General features: G+C 43.6%; 1 protein-coding gene across 9 annotated transcripts in view; it reads right to left on the reverse strand.

Annotated features, from left to right (window-relative positions):
- The window catches only part of NCKAP5L (NCK associated protein 5 like), a 31,059-nt gene extending 28,826 nt beyond the window's left edge, over window positions 1-2,233 (reverse strand). For 2 of the 9 annotated variants that reach the window (XM_082741231.1, XM_082741233.1), the window contains exon 1: window positions 1,777-2,217. The gene's annotated coding sequence lies outside the window, so the exon portion shown is untranslated. Of the gene's footprint in view, window positions 1-1,776 lie in introns of all 9 variants that reach the window. The other 7 variants (XM_082741226.1, XM_082741230.1, XM_082741224.1 and 4 more) reach the window with 5 other exon arrangements.
- Between the last annotated feature and the right edge of the window lie 15,227 nt (window positions 2,234-17,460).

Genomic DNA, 17,460 nt, shown 5'->3' on the forward strand with positions numbered 1-17,460 from the left:
CAAACTAAGTCACCCAGCCAGGGGACCTTTCTCCCTTTCAGATTCACTTATCAGTGGAACCACACAATGTCAAAAAGTGAAAGGGAATGTGAGAGCTTTCCAGTACAACAGCTGAATTTTACAGATGAGGGAAAAGAGCCCCAGAGAGGCGGGCTGTCTGGGTCAAAGTCACACAGCAAGCTGGGAAGAGCAGGGACCAGGGCTTCTGACTCCCAGTCCACAGGGACAGGAGCCTGGTCCTCTGCATATTGTGGAACAACCTTCTTCCCTGCAACCCAGGCCATCTGCCTCTCCAGGTTCCCACTCTGTTCCAGAGACCAAAGCTTAAGAAAGATGCAGGAGGGCCTGAGCCACCTCATGCACAGACCACGGACTTTGAAAACAAAGTTGAACTATGTGCAACTATATTCCCAGACAGGAACACACATGTTTCTCTGAAGCAAGAAACCCACTAAACTAGGCTGTTCCTAGAAAGACAGGGAACCCATATGAGTAGTGAATTTTGTGTCTCCCTTCCTGAAAGACAAGGGGTCTTGCAAGACAGGGTCCGCAACAAGGCAGCTGGGCTGGGTTCATTTTCCCCATTAAGTACAGACCATAGAACGGTTAGACATTGACTTCCTCTCTACTGTCTCCCAATATCCCTGTCCCAGGTATATCTGCCTCCAGCCACTACCTCTGGCCAACAATTGTGCTTAGGCAGGAGGACCCGAGGGGAGGGAGAGAGCGGTTGGGAGGGAAATAAGAGGGATTTGCCTTTACAGCCAGGAACCCATCAGTCTAAGACCCCTGGTTCCTCAGAAAGACGAGCATTTAAGTCGCAGCTGGCAGGCTGGGTGGATAGCGCTGAGAATCTGGAAAACCAAGCCTGTGGGAGGTGAGGGACCTCTGCGCCGCTGGGGCAGTGCCACAGCTGGAGACCTAGAATCTTGAGTCCAGAATAAGGAAAAGGGGGCTGGGGTTCGGTGAGCCGCTTTTCTAGTCGGCCTAGGCCAGGGGAGTGTCGGGCACAGATAAATTCTCTGCATTCTTCTGGCACCGCAGCCAGGACCCAGAGAGGCTTTTTTGCAGGCGCTGCCCTGGCCCCACACCCTGCCCAACCCTTCTCCCTCCCTCAGCCTCTCTTCAGTGTTCAGTCTGCCGGCCCCCCGCCTCCTTCCTTTTCACAGCCCCTCAAAGCCACCGAAGGATTGTTCCTAGAGACCCTGATCTCTCCGCCTCTCCCCATCTTCCCCACGCCCTACCGCCCCAGGCCACCGGGACTGCAAGGAGGGCGAAGAGGAGCCCAGGGCTCGTCTCCGCGCCTGCGCTTTGGGGAGAGTCTCCCTCCCCGCACCACCCCCCAGATTCCCCCCACCACGCAACAACCCGGCACCGCTAAGCGGCACCCGGACAGTGGGATGCGGGTGGGGTGGGGTGCGCAGATGGGGCAAGGTCAGTGCTTTCAAAGAGGGAGGGAGACCGGCCCCCGGAACATCCCCCTGTCCCGAAAGTTTCCCTTCCGGGGCCATGGAGTGTGCGCGAGGAGGGCGCGGGGGGCGGGAGGGGGTGGGGTGGGGGTGAACAGAGTCGCAGCCGGACCCCCCCACCACCCCCGCCGGGGACAGTGAGGCGGGAGGGAAGGACAGGCAGCGAGGTCCGGGCAGGAAGGCGCGCCGCCCCCTCCGACCCAAGCCTGCCACAAGAGCCTTACCCTTCAAGCAGCCCACCCCCAGCCCACAGCTTACAGACCCTCCACTCGCCGCCCTTTAAATCCCAAGTAGGCCTGGAACTCACCGAAATCAGGTGTTGAGCTGGGCCGGGGCAGGCCGGATCTGCCGGGTCCATGGCCGCGGCTCGGGGGCGGGGGGCAGAAGAAGGGGGGTGCTGGGGCCGCCTCTTGATGTCAAGGCTTTAAAGGGGCCAGTGAGCCCCGCCCCTCGCCCGGACCCCGCCTCCCTCCTTCCGTGCAGCCAATCCACGTTCGCCTTGGATGCGCGCCCCTCCCAGCCCCCCGCCAGATGTTCCCAGGAGGAGAGCTAAGTCCGCCCGTCCGGAGAGCGCCGCTTCCTCCCCGGTGGGAAGGACCTCCCCTCCCCCTATACTGAAACGCTCTCCTCGGGCCCGGTCGGGTCCGGGTTGGTAAACCTCCCGAGTGCGGGGGTTGGAGAAGCAGCGCTGGGCCGAGCGGGGGTGGAATGAGGGGCATCTATAGCAGAGAAAACTAAGTAGGTGCTCGCCGAGCCACGGGCATGCGCGTCAGCTTCTGTGGGGCTGGGCGTGCACGTGTGTATGTGGTTGTGAGCGTTGGTGTTTGTAATTTGCCTTCCTGCTTACGTGTTGGGTGTAAATCTATGGGAAGACGCTTCAGTGCCTCCTTGGCCTGAAGTGCTCCCTCCTCACTTTTCCTCCTCGGGATCGGGATTAGATCCTCCCAGTAATTCGGGAAACGGGGCGCTGGGAACAGGCTCCGTTGCTTTCAGAGTAGGGCTGGTCGTTTCCTCACAGGAGGAGGTAAGGCTGAGCAGAAGAAAGATAAAACCTTGTTCTCAGCGACTTGCTATCTTGGTGGGGACGGGTACCTGTCCTGTTGAACTAACCACGTGCTTAAAAGAAAAAAAAAGTAAACAGCCCACTTAGACCCCGGCAGGGCCTCAGAACTCCGTTCAGTACCATTCTCATTGGTCCTTGATTAAATATCGATTTGTCCTTGTCTCGATACCGTATGGTCTTCACAATTTGCATGGTGGTGACCAGCCCGTTAATGCAGGTTCTGATGGGGTTATTAAAGAAATACAAAGGGATCCCTAGCCACAGTCTCTGCCCATTTTTATTAAAATAGCTTCTGTTGTGGGTGTACACAGAATGTATTAACGCATCATATTAGTCCAATAAAGGAACATAAAAGCTGAGGGATCTTGGGGTGCTTAAATTGGCTAGGATTAACCAAGAGTTCCTCTCTGAAGGAGGCTCCCTAATTTAGAATGGGATTTGAAGGGCATAGATAACTTGAATAGATTCAGGCACAGTAAGGACACAAGGAGACTCAGGTAGCAAAGAGCAAATTAGCTGCCTGGGACAGTGAGCAGATCACCTTGGTTGGGTGAGAAGTGGAAGTTAGTGGAGGAGATTTTATATGGAGAAGATCAGAATGAGGGTACGGATTTGACAGGGTAAGTGATAAAGAAGTTATTTTATGTTCTTGAGCAAAGAAGTGAGTGTCTGAGGTCAGTTATTACTGGAGCCTAAAAGATGCCATGACGGTTATTCCCACCAGCTCTCTCACCTTTGGTTTATAACAAATTTATTGATTGATTTATCCTTAACATACAATAAAATGCACAGATCTCAGGTGTTCTAATTGGTGAATTTCAACAATAATATACACCTATGTAACACTGAAAACGAGATAATGAGTTGTTACTCCAGAAAATTCCCTCTGCCCCTTTATATGTATTGTTAACTACGCTGCACCTACCACACCACCCACCCCCACAAAGTCCTGAATTCTGTCACCATAGTTTTGGCTGTTCTTGGATTTCACATAAGTGTGATCAAATAGTATGCGCTCTTTTTGTGTCAATATTCTTTAGCTTAGTAATGTTTTTCACTAATGTGAATCTTTTCTTTTTTTGTCACTGAGTAATATTTCATTGTATGAATATATCACAATTGTTTATCCATTCTCCAGTTGATGTTTATTTGGGTGTTTCCCAGTTTTGGGGTTATTAGAATAGGGCTGTTCTTGTGCAGATCTCTTCGTGAACATGTTTTCATTTCTGAGAAAGCTCACCTTATCTTTTTTAAAAATTGAAGTATTATGACTGAAATATATTATCATATTAGTTTCAGGTATACAACATAGTGACTCATTTATATATACTGCAAAATGATCACCAGTCTAGTTCTCATGTGTCACCAAAGTTAATACAATGTTGACCATAATCCTCATGTTATAAAATATGTCCCCATTACTTATTTATTTTATAATTGGGAGTTTAAACCTCTTGATTCCCTTCAAGCATGTTGCCCACCCTCTTACCGTCCTCTTTTCTGGCAACCACCAGTCTGTTCTCTGTGTCTATATGTCCCATTTTGTTTGTTTTGTTTTTCAGATTCCATATGTAAGTTAAATCATGGGGTATTTGTCTTTTTTTGACTTACTGGACTTAGCATGATACCTTCAAGGTCCATCCTTATTGCTGCAAGCAGCAAGATTTCATTCTGTTTTATGGCAGAATAGTATTCCATTGTGTATGCGTGTATTTTATACACACACACACACACACACACACCCTCCACATCTTATTTATTCACTCATTTATCGATGGATACTTAGGTTGTTCCATATCTTGGCTTGTAAATAATGCTACAGTGAATATGGGGATGTTTGGTTTTCTTGGAATAAAAACCCAGAGTGGAATTGCTGGATTATAGGGTAGTTCTTTTAAACTTTTTTTTTTTTTTAAGATTTTATTTATTTGTCAGAGAGAGAGAGAGAGAGAGAGCGCACAGGCAGACAGAGTGGCAGGCAGAGTCAGAGGGAGAAGCAGGCTCCCTGCCGAGCAAGGAGCCCGATGTGGGACTCGATCCCATGACACTGGGATCATGACCTGAGCCGAAGGCAGCTGCTTAACCAACTGAGCCATCCAGGTGTCCCCTTTTAAACTTTTTAAGTAACTTCCATACTGTTCTCCATGGTGGCTGCACCAGTTTACATTCTCACCAACAGGACACAAGTGATTGCTTTTCTCCACATCCTTGTCATCACTTGTTATTTTTTTCTTTTTCTTTCTTTCTTTTTTAAGATTTTATTTATCTGAGAGAGAAAGAGCACAATCAGGGGAAAGGGCAGAGGCAGAGGGACAAGTAGACTTGAGCAGAGAGCCCTATGCAGGGCTCGATTGCAGGACCCTGAAATCATGACCTGAGCCAAAGTCAGATGCTTAACCCACTGAGCCACCCAGGTGCCCCAACACTTGTTATTTCTTGTTTTTTTTTTGAAACTAGCCATTCTGTGAAGTGATATCTTATTATGGCTTTGATGTGCATTTCTGTGATGGTTAGGTGATACTGAGCATCTTTCATGTGCTTCTTGGACATTACTGTCTTTGGAAAAACGTCCACTCAGATCATTTGCCCATTTTATTATTTACTTTTTTGCCCTGCCCCCCACCAATTTTAAATCAGATTTTTTTTTGCTTTTTCTATTTTTTTAAAAGATTTTATTTACTTATTTGACAGAGAGAGATCACAAGTAGGCAGAGAGGCAGGCAGAGAGAGAGGGGGAAGCAGGCTCCCTGCTGAGCAGAGAGCCAGATGTGGGACTCGATCCCAGGACCCTGAGATCATGACCTGAGCTGAAGGCAGCGGCTTAATCCACTGAGCCACTCAGGCGCCCCTGCTTTTTCTATTTTTTTTTTTTTTAATTCTATTTATTTGAGAGAGCACAAGTAGAGGGAGCAGCAGAGGGAGCTGCAGAAAGAGAGAGAGAGAGAGAGAGAAACAGATTTCCTGCTGACCAGGGAGCCCCACGCGGGACTCAATCCCAGGACCCTGAGACCGCAACATGAGTGGAAGGCAGATGCTCAGCCAACCGAGCCACCCAGGTGCCCCTGCTATTTATATATTTTAGAAATTAGCCCCTTATCACATATATGACTTGCAAATATTTTCTTCCATTCAGTAAGTTGCCTTTCTGTTTTCTTGAGAACTTGCTCTGCTGTGCAAACAGGTTTTTAGTTTGATATAGTCCCATTTGTTTATTTTTTTGCTTTTGTTGCCCTTGCCTGTGGAGTCAGATCCCCCAAAATATTGGTAAGACTGATGTCAGGGAACTAATTGCTCATGTAAGGTTTCAGGCCTTACATTCAAGTCTTTAATCCATTTTGAGTTGATTTTTTTGTACGATGTTAAGATAGGGGTTCAGTTTCATATTTTTGCATATTATTGTACATTTTCCCAACACCGTTTATTGAAGAGATGATCTTTTCCCTCCCTGTTGTATATTCTTGCCTCCTCTGTTGTAGTTTAATAATCGTATTATGTGTGGATTGATTTCTCGGTTCTCAGTTCTGTTCCATTGGCCTTTGTATCTGTTTTGTGACAGTACCATTCAGCTTTGTAGTATAGTTTGAAATCAGGGAGCAGGGAGTGTGATGTTACCCACCTTTGTTCTTTCTCAAGATTGCTTTGGCTATTTGGTGGTTTCTGTGGTTCCATACAAATTTTAGGATTATTGTTCTATTTCTGTGAAAAATGTCATTGGATTGCATTGAATCTGTAGATTGCTTTGGCTAATATAAACATTTTAACAATATTAATTCTTCCAATTCATGAGCAGGGTGTATCCTTCCATTTATTTGTGTCTTCTTCAATTTCATCAATGTGTTACAGTTTTCGGAGTACAAGTCTTATTACTTCGTCGGTTAAATTTATGTCTAGGTATTTTATTCTTTTGATGTAATTGTGAATGGGATTGTTTTCTAAATTTCTTTCTGATAGTTTGTTATTAGTGTTATAAAAACACAACAGCTTTCTGTATATTAAGTGTATATCCTGAAACTTTATGGAATTTATTAGTCACTTATCTTTTTAAAAAAGATTTTATTTATTTATTTGAGAGAGAGATGGAGAGAGCATGACTAGAAGAGGGGCAGAGACAGAAGGACAAACAGACTCCCCACTGGGTGCAGAGCCAGACACGGGGCTTGATCCCAAGATTCTGACTCCATTTCCAGAGTCAAAGTCAGATGCTTAACTCACTGAGCCATCCAGGTGCCCCTATTAGTCATTTATTCTAATAGTTTTTTGTTTGTTTTTGTTTAAAGATTTTATTTGACAGAGAGAGATCATAAGCAGGCAGAATAGCAGGCAGAGTGACAGGGAGAAGCAGTCTCCCTGCTAAGTGAGAAGCCCAATGCAAGGGCTCCATCCCAGGAGCCTGGGATCATGACCTGAACTGAAGGCAGACGCATAACTGACTGAGCCATTATATTCTAATAGTGTTTTGGTGGAGTCTTTAGGGAGCTTGATGATAGATAGTGGCATTTTTGGAAACTTGCAGCATTAATTAATTCTTATTCAATCATCCAATATTTATTGAATAGGGATCAGAGGGCTAGTCCTGGGTTTACACCAAAATTTAGACATGAACTTTTCCTCACAGGGCTTAAAAAGCCTGAAAGACTCCATGTATCTACCGCATTCCAAAAGCACAGTGTAGAAAAACCTTAATAGTATGCCAAGCATTTCTAACTATTTTGGGATCTTTTCAAATAACTAAATTTTGGGAAATAAACAGACCATCTGGATTTTTAAACTTTTCATTTAGATGTTTACCCTTAAAAAAAAACAAAAACAAAAACCACAGCCAGAACATCTGCAACTTGTCAGAGCAAGTATCTGCCCTCCTTATTCAAAGGCTCTTGTACATTTGGAAGTTTAGGCGTTCAGATTTTGGCAGATTCACCATACTTTATAAACCTTCATTTTCACTGACAGGAGGTATAACTACTATTATCCCATGATCACTTTCTGTCTTTGATGGGCCTTAAGACACTTTTAATTCCTCAGTGGTATTCACTTAAATTATTAAAAATTATACAGAAGTCCCATGGTTGGTTTTCCAAAAAGATTTATTTATTTTAGAGAGGGAGAGAGAGCCGGGGGCGGGGGGGGGGGGGGCAGACGGAGGGGGAGGGACAGAATCTGAAGCAGACTACCTGCTGAACTCGGAATCCCATGTGGGGTTCAACTTCCCAACCCTGAGATCATGATCTGAGCTGAAACCAAGAGTTGGATGCTCAACTGACTGAGCCACTCAGGCACCCCATCACATATTGGTTTTTACTTGAGCTGTCTGTTATAAAACAGGCTGGGTCTCTTAGGCCTCTTGTTGCTAGAAGCTGCTAGTAGTAAAACAGTTTGGTAGCGTAGCCTAATGGTGCATGTGGTGCTGATGAGTGACCGGTAGATCACTGCTCCCATCAGTCCTTTGAATGGTTTTAAGCCGGGAGTTGACAGAATCAGAATTGCATTTTAGAAAGATTACTGTGGTAGCAATGTGGAGAACGGTTTAGAGAGAAAGCAAGATTGAAGTCGGAGAACAGACAAAGTTTTTATAGTAATTGAGGGGAAAAATGAGAAATGATGTACTCCGGACTAGGAAAGTGATAGTGGTGATGGAGAGGAGATCACTTCAAGAAATAAAGAGTAGCAGAGTCGGCAGGTCTTGGGCTTGGAAGCGGAGGGAAGCAGAGAGCTAAGCCAAGACTTCCAGACTGGGTAACTTGCAGATGGGAGGGCCACTCACTAAAATGGCAAACAGTGGAGGAACAGCAGTTTTGGGAGATGATAGGCTCACTTCCAAATATGTTCACACTGAAATGCCTGGGGGATGTCCCAGTGGAAATGTTTGTGCAAGAGGTAAGAGCTTCCCAACTGCTGTGCCTCAGGAAGAGGGTATAGATGTGCTACATATTTTCTTAGCCCTCATGGCAGCATGAACTTCCTCGGAAAAGACATCGGTCTTGGTAAACTGTGTTGCCATGAAAATACCATCATTTTTTATGTGTGCCACGATATGGAAAAGGTTGGAAAGTATTTTTTTTTTTTTTAAAGTTACAACAGGAAATGTTACCTTCCTTTTTTATTTATTTATTTGACAGACAGAGATCACAAGTAGGCAGAGAGGCAGGCAGAGTGAGAGAGAGAGAGAGAGAGAGAGGGAAGCAGGCTTCCCGCGGAGCAGAGAGCCCGATGCGGGGCTCGATCCCAGGACCCTGAGATCATGACCCGAGCCGAAGGCAGCAGCCCAAACCACTGAGCCACCCAGGCGCCCCAATTGGAAAGTATTAATGTATAAAGCTGTTGGATAAGAAATTCTGAAGCTCAGGAGAGAGATCTGGACTAGAGATAAAAGATTTGTATGGCACGAGAACATTAGAACATAGGTGGTAACTGGAGCCATGGAGTGGAGATCACGTGTGGAAAGAGAGACTGGAGCAGAACCCTAAAAAACAGCAACATTAGAGAGAGGCCTCTAGAGAACGAGGAAGACAACTGGTTGAGTGCTGTCACCAGAGCCCAAGGGGTTTCCAAAAAAAAAAAAAAAAAAAAAAAAAAAGAAGTTCCTGATATTACTAAGCTCAGGTGGGATCAGGACTGAGACATACTTGCTGACTTTAACCACATCATTGGTGACTTTGACAAAACCAAATTTTGAAGGGTTGAGAAAGATGTACAAAGTAGGGAGTATTTAAACTTTTTCAAGAATTTTGACTATGCTGTAAGGGACAAGTCAGTCAGGTGCGTGGGGCAACAGGGGATGAGAATTCTTTTAGAAAGCTATTTTTAGAAAGCTATTGCTTAATTTAATTTTAAAACATTTAAAATTCATTTTTAAAAAGATTTTATTTATTTATTTGATAGAGAGATCACAAGTCGGCAGAGAGGCAGGCAGGCAGAGAGATAGAGGGGGAAGTAGGCTCCCTGCTGAGCAGAGAGTCCAATGCGGGACTCTATCCCAGGACCCTGGGATCAGGACCTGAGCCGAAGGCAGAGGCTTAATTAACCCACTGAGCCACTCAGGTGCCCCTAAAATTCATTATTTTAAAAAAGCATCATGTGTATATGGTTAACAAATCAAGTAATACAAGAGCAATTATGTGCTGCATTTCCCACCTCAAGTAATGAGCCATTTTAACTTTCCAGTTGATTCTTCAGTATGACTAAATATGCTCATAACTGCTATTCTTTGATCTTTCACTTTTAGATGTTTTATTACCTCCTATGTATATATTCTCTTTAAAAGGTACAAAAGTGGAATCTTACCATTCATTCTGTTCTGCACCTTACATCTTGCACTTAAAATACCTTGGAGACCGTTCTCTTTTTAACCTGGATAGATCTATCTTGTTCTTTTTAACAACTGCATAGTAATCCATTTATGGCTGTACCATATTATTTGTTTCCTACTGGTGGGCATTTAGATTGTTGCCAGCTTCTCAATTTCATCAGACAACTGTAATGGATAATGTTGTACATACATCCTTGCATATTTCTGTGAGCATATCCACAGAACAAATTCCTAGCAGTGGAATTCCTGGGTATGTGCAGTGTACGTTTTGATAAATATTGACAAGTTGCCTTCCACACGGTCATGCTAATTTACCATCCCCACTAACAGGGTGTAAGAATACCCACCTCCCCACATTCTCACCATCGCTGTTTAAAAAGTTTGTGAATATTGTTGTAAGTGCTGAAATATTCTTGCATTGTTTTTATTTGCATATAATTGGTAACACTAAACAAGTTTTCAGGTGTTCATCTGCCATTATTGTTTTTTGTGAATGTCTTTTCTAACAGCGTTGTTTTAACGAAATTTACCCTTTGTCACATGTACCGCAAAGTGTTTTCCTAGCTGGTAGTGCATCTTCTGACTTCACTGTATTTTTTTTTTTTCCTTTGCCATATTTACTGGTCTTTTCCCTGATGGCTTTTAGGCTTTTTATGTTTAGAAAGTACCTTTTTTTAAAAAACTTTTTTTCTAGTATGTTTATGGGTTTTCTTTTTACTTTAAATATTTCATCCAAAATAGACTTAAATGGCAAAGACCACTGTCATTTCTCACTACTGCTCAGAATGACATCTCCGTTATAGAACAGTTGGTCTGTTCTCAATGTACACAGTACTCATTCCTTTGTACCTCTGTTGAAAGGTTCCTTTCTCCAGGCTCACATGGCATGTGCCTTTCCCTCTTGTCCATCACTGCAAAAGCTATATTCCTTTCAGGAACAGCTCAAATCCCGTATCAGCTAGAAAGTCTTCCATGCCCACTGTAGCCCACAAAGATCTTTCCTTTGCTGAAGCTCACAAGATCACGTGCTGCCTTGTTTGAGACTCTCCTTTACTCAACTTTAACATATTTGCTGAATGAATCAAATATAACCTTTGGAAGTCCAGGTTCTTTCATCTACTTTTTCCTACCCCCAAAACAGCTAAAAGCACACTGGGTAAATGGAAGGAATTTGATAAAATACTTCTTGATTTGCTACATAAATGTATGCATTGGCTGCATATAGGATGGAATAAAAAAATAATGTAACGTATCTCATTAATAATTTGTATACTGACCGCATGTTGAAATGACCATTCTTAGAAATATTGGATTTATATATATATATATATATACACATGTTAGAGATGTGTGTGTGTGTACACACACACACACACATATATATATACATACATAAATATATATATTTTCTTAAGTTAAAGAATATCCAGGACCATTGTTGATTCTTGTCCTCAAGAAGGCTCATCATGCTTAGTGTTGGCTCCTACATTATGCTGGTTTGAGCATAAATAAGATGATCTCTTGGAGCCAAAGACAGTCTCATTGTCTCCAAAGGCTCTCATGGGCCAGTCTACAATCCGTACCTTCATGGATTATGAACACTATACATCTTTGAAAGTAACTGCTACAGACTTGAAATACAATGGTTTCTTTCAATAGGTCAGGCAACTGCTCAGCCAATAGAAGAGGTCAGGTTCAGAAGCTGAAGTGATTGAGGAGTCCTCAGTTAACCATGTAGATGGAGCCCTGGCCTATTGCTTTGGTCACGGGGGCCATTTTCTGCCATTAAGAAGTTATTTGGGACAGGTGCCACTTGGCTTGTAGTCTAGTCTCACTGCTGGTCAGAGCCCCTGTATTAGTTTCCTGTTTCTGTTGTTAACAAATCATTACAAACTTACTGGTTTAAAACAACACAAATTTATTTTTTTACAGTGCTGGAGATCAGAAGTCTAAAATTAAGGTGTTGGCAGGACTGCATTCCTTACCAAGGAAATGGAGAATCCATTTTCTTGCCTTTTTTACCTGCATTTCTTGGCCCACAACCCTTCTTCACATCACTCCAACCTCCTGCTTCTATCATTCTCTCTCTCCTGCTGTGGTCAAATCTCCCTTTGCCTCCCTCTTATAAAGACACATGTGATTACATTTAGGACCCATCTGGATAATCCAGATTAATCTTTCAACTGGAAAATCTGTAATCCTTAATCTATGTATCTACACATCTGTACACATCTACAAAGTCCCTTTTGCTACCTAAGGTAGCATTCACAAGTTCCAGGGATTGGGATGCGAACATCTTAGGGGACCATTATTCAACCTGCCACAGCTTTATATACATTTCTTTGCACTGCCCTGGTGAAGGGAAAGAGCACCAGCTGTAGAGTCACAAGGTTTCCAAAGTATCCTTAAAATTTACAGACAGGTAGGTAAATTCGCATCTGTAACCACTGTGATCACTCTGAGACCATCATAAATTGGCCTCATTTCCATCAGCAACAATAATTCCCTCCTAGCATTGCTTCCTTTAAAATGCTCTGTAGTGCTAAAGCTGAACTCATTACTTCCTTGTCCTAAAAAACAAATTATTAGAGACAGTAAGACGCTTTCTACAGAGATGAGATGTTTTTCTCATAAGCTTTTTTTTTTTAATTTTTATTTATTTATTTGACAGAGAGAGATCACAAGTAGGCAGAGAGGCCCACAGAGAGAGAGAGAGGAGGAAGCAGGCTCCCTGCTGAGCAGAGAGCCCGACGCGGGACTCGATCCCAGGACTCCGAGATCATGACCTGAGCCGAAGGCAGCGGCCCAACCCACTGAGCCACTCAGGCGCCCTCTCATAAGCTTTTAGTCCAACATAGTCGTAGTCTGTGGCATGCTTATAGAGTGTCACAGCACCTTGTTTCATTTTAATACTTTATATTCTGTAAAATACCTGTACACGCTCCAGTTCATTTGAGCACAGGAAAAGGAAGGTCTTGTGATTTTGGTTGCACTGATGAGTAAACTGAGGTTCAGAGAGGTTAAGTGACTTGAACAGAGTGGTTATGCAATGAGTTACAGATCTCGATGCCAAACCGGATTTTTCTTTCCACTGCACTGTTCCTGGGTCAAACTTGATCTCGTGGGGCTGAGAAGGATCAGACTGATCTCAGGATCTTAACACATTCTGAAGCTGGCCTGGAATCCCCACCTCCTAAGCATGAGACAGTCTGAAACCCACTTTTTGGAGGTCCTACTCAGGGATCAAAGTTAGGGGCAGATTGGGAATTTCAGGAATTCAGGGGAAGATCAGGGTAGCTGGCGAGTCAAAGGTACAGTGAGAACGTAATTAGAACTAATTAGAACAGTGTCTGTGTGTGCTCTGTGTAGCCGCTGACTGCTTTTCCAAAACACTCAGGCGGGCCAAGTCTGTTTAAAAGGTAGCCAGCAGCAGGGGTGCTACTCAGGTACTCAACCTAGAGTAGTGCTCAACCTAGAATTAGCCCTGACTTCTCTGAGGGCATATCAAAGACTACCTGGAATAGCTGAGAGTTACCTGCTTGGGTCTCCTATTCTCAGGTTTGAACGCTTAACTTAAGGAAGCACAGTAACTCCAAAGCTCATGCTCTTTTACACCGGCATTCTGGAGTCTCTTCCCAGTCTTGGATTTCTGTGACATCTCAAGGCATGGTAGCCGAGGCCCAGACTCTGCCACTGCACTGCCTAGGTTCAAAGCCCAGCTCTGCTTTGGCTTTGTGATGCTGTTTGGCACATGGTGATATATTATTATCTCGTTTTTTCTTTTCCCCTGTTTCTAACCAGACCTCTTTTGGTTCTTCCTTCCCTCTCCCCCACCCCCAAACTCAGTAACTACTGGCGGCCCTCAGACTTAGGATCTGGTCCTTTCATCATATCCATGTATTTTTGGAATTTACTACTCTTTAAACCTCAATCACTGTATATGACTGACTTCCAAATTTTTCTATCTAGTCTTACTATCTAGATGCCCAAACCAGGCCTTGGAATGGACATTTATTTATTTTTATTTTTTAAAGATTTAGTTGAGAGACAGAACATGAGCGGGGGGTGGGGGAGGGCAGAGGAAGAGGGAGAAGCCAACTCCCCACTGCACAGAGAGCCCAACATGGGGGCTCAATCCCAGGACCCTGGGATCATGACCTGAGCCACCAGGGACCCCAAATGGACATTTTATTGCAAAGATATGTTTGAGAAAACATACCTCAAACTTCCATGCCAAAGGCTAAGCTTATCTCTTTCTCTCTCAATTTCCTAATTTCTCCCCATTTCAGTTTCCTGGGCAGTTTTCTGCCCAATAACAGATCTCCCTTTTCTTCTCAGTACTTGAATCCAGGTCCATTTCTCTTTTGTTCATTCATATATTAATTCAACAAGTACTTCTCAGCTACCTGCCATGTGTCAGCCATTGTGTTAGGCCTCAACATGCAAAGATTAGTCAGGCTTGAGGAGATCAGTCTTATGTGGGGGGGTAGAGCCATATAAATAATTATAATATAATGAGGTAAATACTATAATAGAGGTTTCCACACAAAGTCCCCACTAGAATGTAGTAACAAATGCAAAGTGTACAGGAGTTGGGGGGGGAAGATTTCAGACAAAATATAACATTTGAGCCATCTTTTAGTACAAACGGTTCAACCAGGTTGCAAGGTGCCAGAGCTGGGGGAGAAAGAAGGGAAACAGAGGGAGTTTATGCTACGTCTCATAGGTATGAAAGGACATGGCAAGTCTGACAGGGTGGTATGAGAGTTCAGTGTGACTGATGTGAGGAGGAAAAGCATTAAGACCAGTGCTGCTCAATATACCTTTTTGCAGTGATGGAAATGGTCTAAATCCGTACTAATGAAGGAGCCACTAGTCACATTGCCTATTGAACACCTGCAATGTGGCTAGTATGACTGAAAAGCTAAACTTTAAATTTTATTTCATTTTACTTCATTTAAATTTTAAATAGCAAGTGGCTACTATTGAACAACAATAGTTCAGGCACTGGATAAAGGACAGGACTCTAGGCACTAGGAAACCACTGAAGGTTTTTAAGCATAATACTGGCATAACTAGGGGTGTTTGGGTGGCTCAGTGGGTTAAGCCTCTGCCTTCAGCTCAGGTCATGATCCCAGGGTCCTTGGATCGAGCCCCACATCGGGCTCTCTGCTCAGCAGGGAGCCTGCTCCCCCCACCCCCCGGCTCTCTGCCTGCCTCTCTGGCTACTTGTGATCTCTCTCTCTATCAAATAAATAAAATCTTTAAAAAAAAATACTGGCATAACTAGATATCTGAGGAAGGGAAAACTGGCAGTAGGGGTTAGAGGGTAGATGACTTAACACAGAAATGCCTGGTAGGCACCAGCCACCTGGGATGGAATAAATGGCATTTACATGTTATGGGTAGAATTTACTGGACTTTGTGACTTTGTCAGTGAAGGGGGGGGTATAGTGAAGAGACAACTGAAGCTTGCAGATTGAGAATGGGTGGAGGCCACAGATAGGATTAGGTTTGGAATGAGGGTAATGAGTTTGGGATATGTTGACTCTGAGGTGACTAACAACTATCTAGGATGGTATGACTACAAAACAGGAAAAATATTAACCTACAACTGTGGAGGTAGGGCCACCAATATATTTGGGAGTGATCAGCACATAGGTGGTTGCTAAAGGTAGGGGAGTGGAGGAACTCACCCGAGTAGAAGTGGACTGGATGGACCCTAAGGAACCCTAAGCAATCAAAGTGTGGTCTATTTTGGTTTGCAACAGAGTCACCTGGGGTTTTTTAACAAAAAGCTGACTCTTCATTGTGAATGTATTTAATGCTATGGAATTACACACTTAAAAGCAGTTAAAATGGTAAAGTTTATGGTATATGCATTTTAGCACAATTTTTTAAAAACGCAAAAAACAAACAAACAAAAAAAACAACCCAAATCTAATCAAGCCAAACCGATTGCCAGACCCCATTCCTAACCGGAATCACTGTTTCTGGAGATGAATCCAGGACTCTCCAGGTAACTGAAGTTCAATTAAAACTTGAAGTCCTTCAAGAGTAGAAAAAAACTAAGAGATAGGAAGAGAAAAATGGTTAAGGGCATGGTGAAGAAACCAAGGAAAAGCAGTTCAAAGAAGAAGGGGTCAGTAGTGACTACTGCCTTGACCCAGGGAAGACTGAACAAGGCCTCAGGATTTGGCAATAAGGGGGGTCACTGATGAATGGGAAATCAAAGAGCAGCGGCTCTGGGGTTTATTCTTTCAAGGACTTCGCTCATGTTTGGTGGTAAAGAGATAGAGGGAGAGAGACTGAATAAACTTGAAGGGAGACTGGACAGAGGAAAAGTTTGGTTTTGAAGATGAGAGAGAACTGAGCATGCTGGCAGGTGGACAGGAAGGAGTCAATGAGACCAAGGAGACACCCAAGGGAATCCTCAAAAAAACACAGTTGGGGAGAGGCAGTAGAGGTTGGGATCAGGAATTCGGGCAGAGATTATCTGGGTAAAAGCTCACTGGGTAAATTCAGAAGTGAAAAGGAGGGAAGATGAAGGGGTTTAAGATAGAGGGCAAGAAAGACTTTCTGACACAGCAAACAAGAATGGCACTGGTTGGTGGCTAAGGTCATCTGCTTAGATGAATGGAGCTGGGATATAGTCAAGAACCTGTATAAGGGTAAAAGTCTAGAAGAGTCACTAGAGTGAAAGTGATCAGGAACTGGAATATAAAAACATTGAAAAGTAGTACTGGAGTCTGAGATTGGAAATGGCACCAACCACGTAATTATCCTGCACAAAATAGAAAAACTGGTTTTCCTAAATGAAGGTTTTGGTTCTGTTCTGCTGTTTAGGGACTGCACTAGTTGTTGCTCTGTCATGTATAAAGCTCAAATTCTCTAGCAGGAACTTTTCTAACTTCTCCAGCAAGAGATCCAATGTCAAACTGGTGGTTCAGACTCTTTTATTCCCTACTCCTCCTTCTATAACTTCAGAAAATAATAGGACCTTAAGGATTTTGAAGCTCATCAATCTAGTCTCCCTTCTTAGCTATATTTTGTTTTCTCATCTTCTCTCCACCAAACAAATCTTTCTCCATCTTCCACTTTCCCTTGGACTCAAGTCACAGGTGTCAAAAACCTGACAGACATCAGTGACACCAATTCCACAGCATTTATGCTGAAGTCATCCAACTGTAGACTGCATTTTATGCCTGCTTCCCTGCACATATTCCCACCCCTATATTGGTATGCTTTGGCAGAGGATGCTAACGAAAAAAGTCCTGAATTAACTTACTCTCTGGCGTATTTTCCATTCTGAGCTTGGGTGAGGTTCTTTTTCTTAGCTGAAACCTTCCCTGGATGGGAGTGGTTAAAAGCAGAAGTTTCCTACCAATGCCAGAATCACAGGACATTCTCAATCATACTCAAGTCACTTTTATTATACATAATTATACAATCCCACTTCATTAATTTCTTTTGGACCAGCTGGATATTGGGTTCATAATTTAAATCTTTTAAACATTTTATAAATGCTAGTCAGTTCATTTTGGCCAGTATCTGTTACCTGCTGTGCTGAGCCAGAGCATGTTGGACACTTGACCTGCTCTGGAAAGATAAGATGTTTTTCT

This window comes from Mustela nivalis (assembly GCF_964662115.1).
Source record: "Mustela nivalis genome assembly, chromosome: 7".
In the NCBI taxonomy this organism is placed as follows: domain Eukaryota; kingdom Metazoa; phylum Chordata; class Mammalia; order Carnivora; family Mustelidae; genus Mustela; species Mustela nivalis.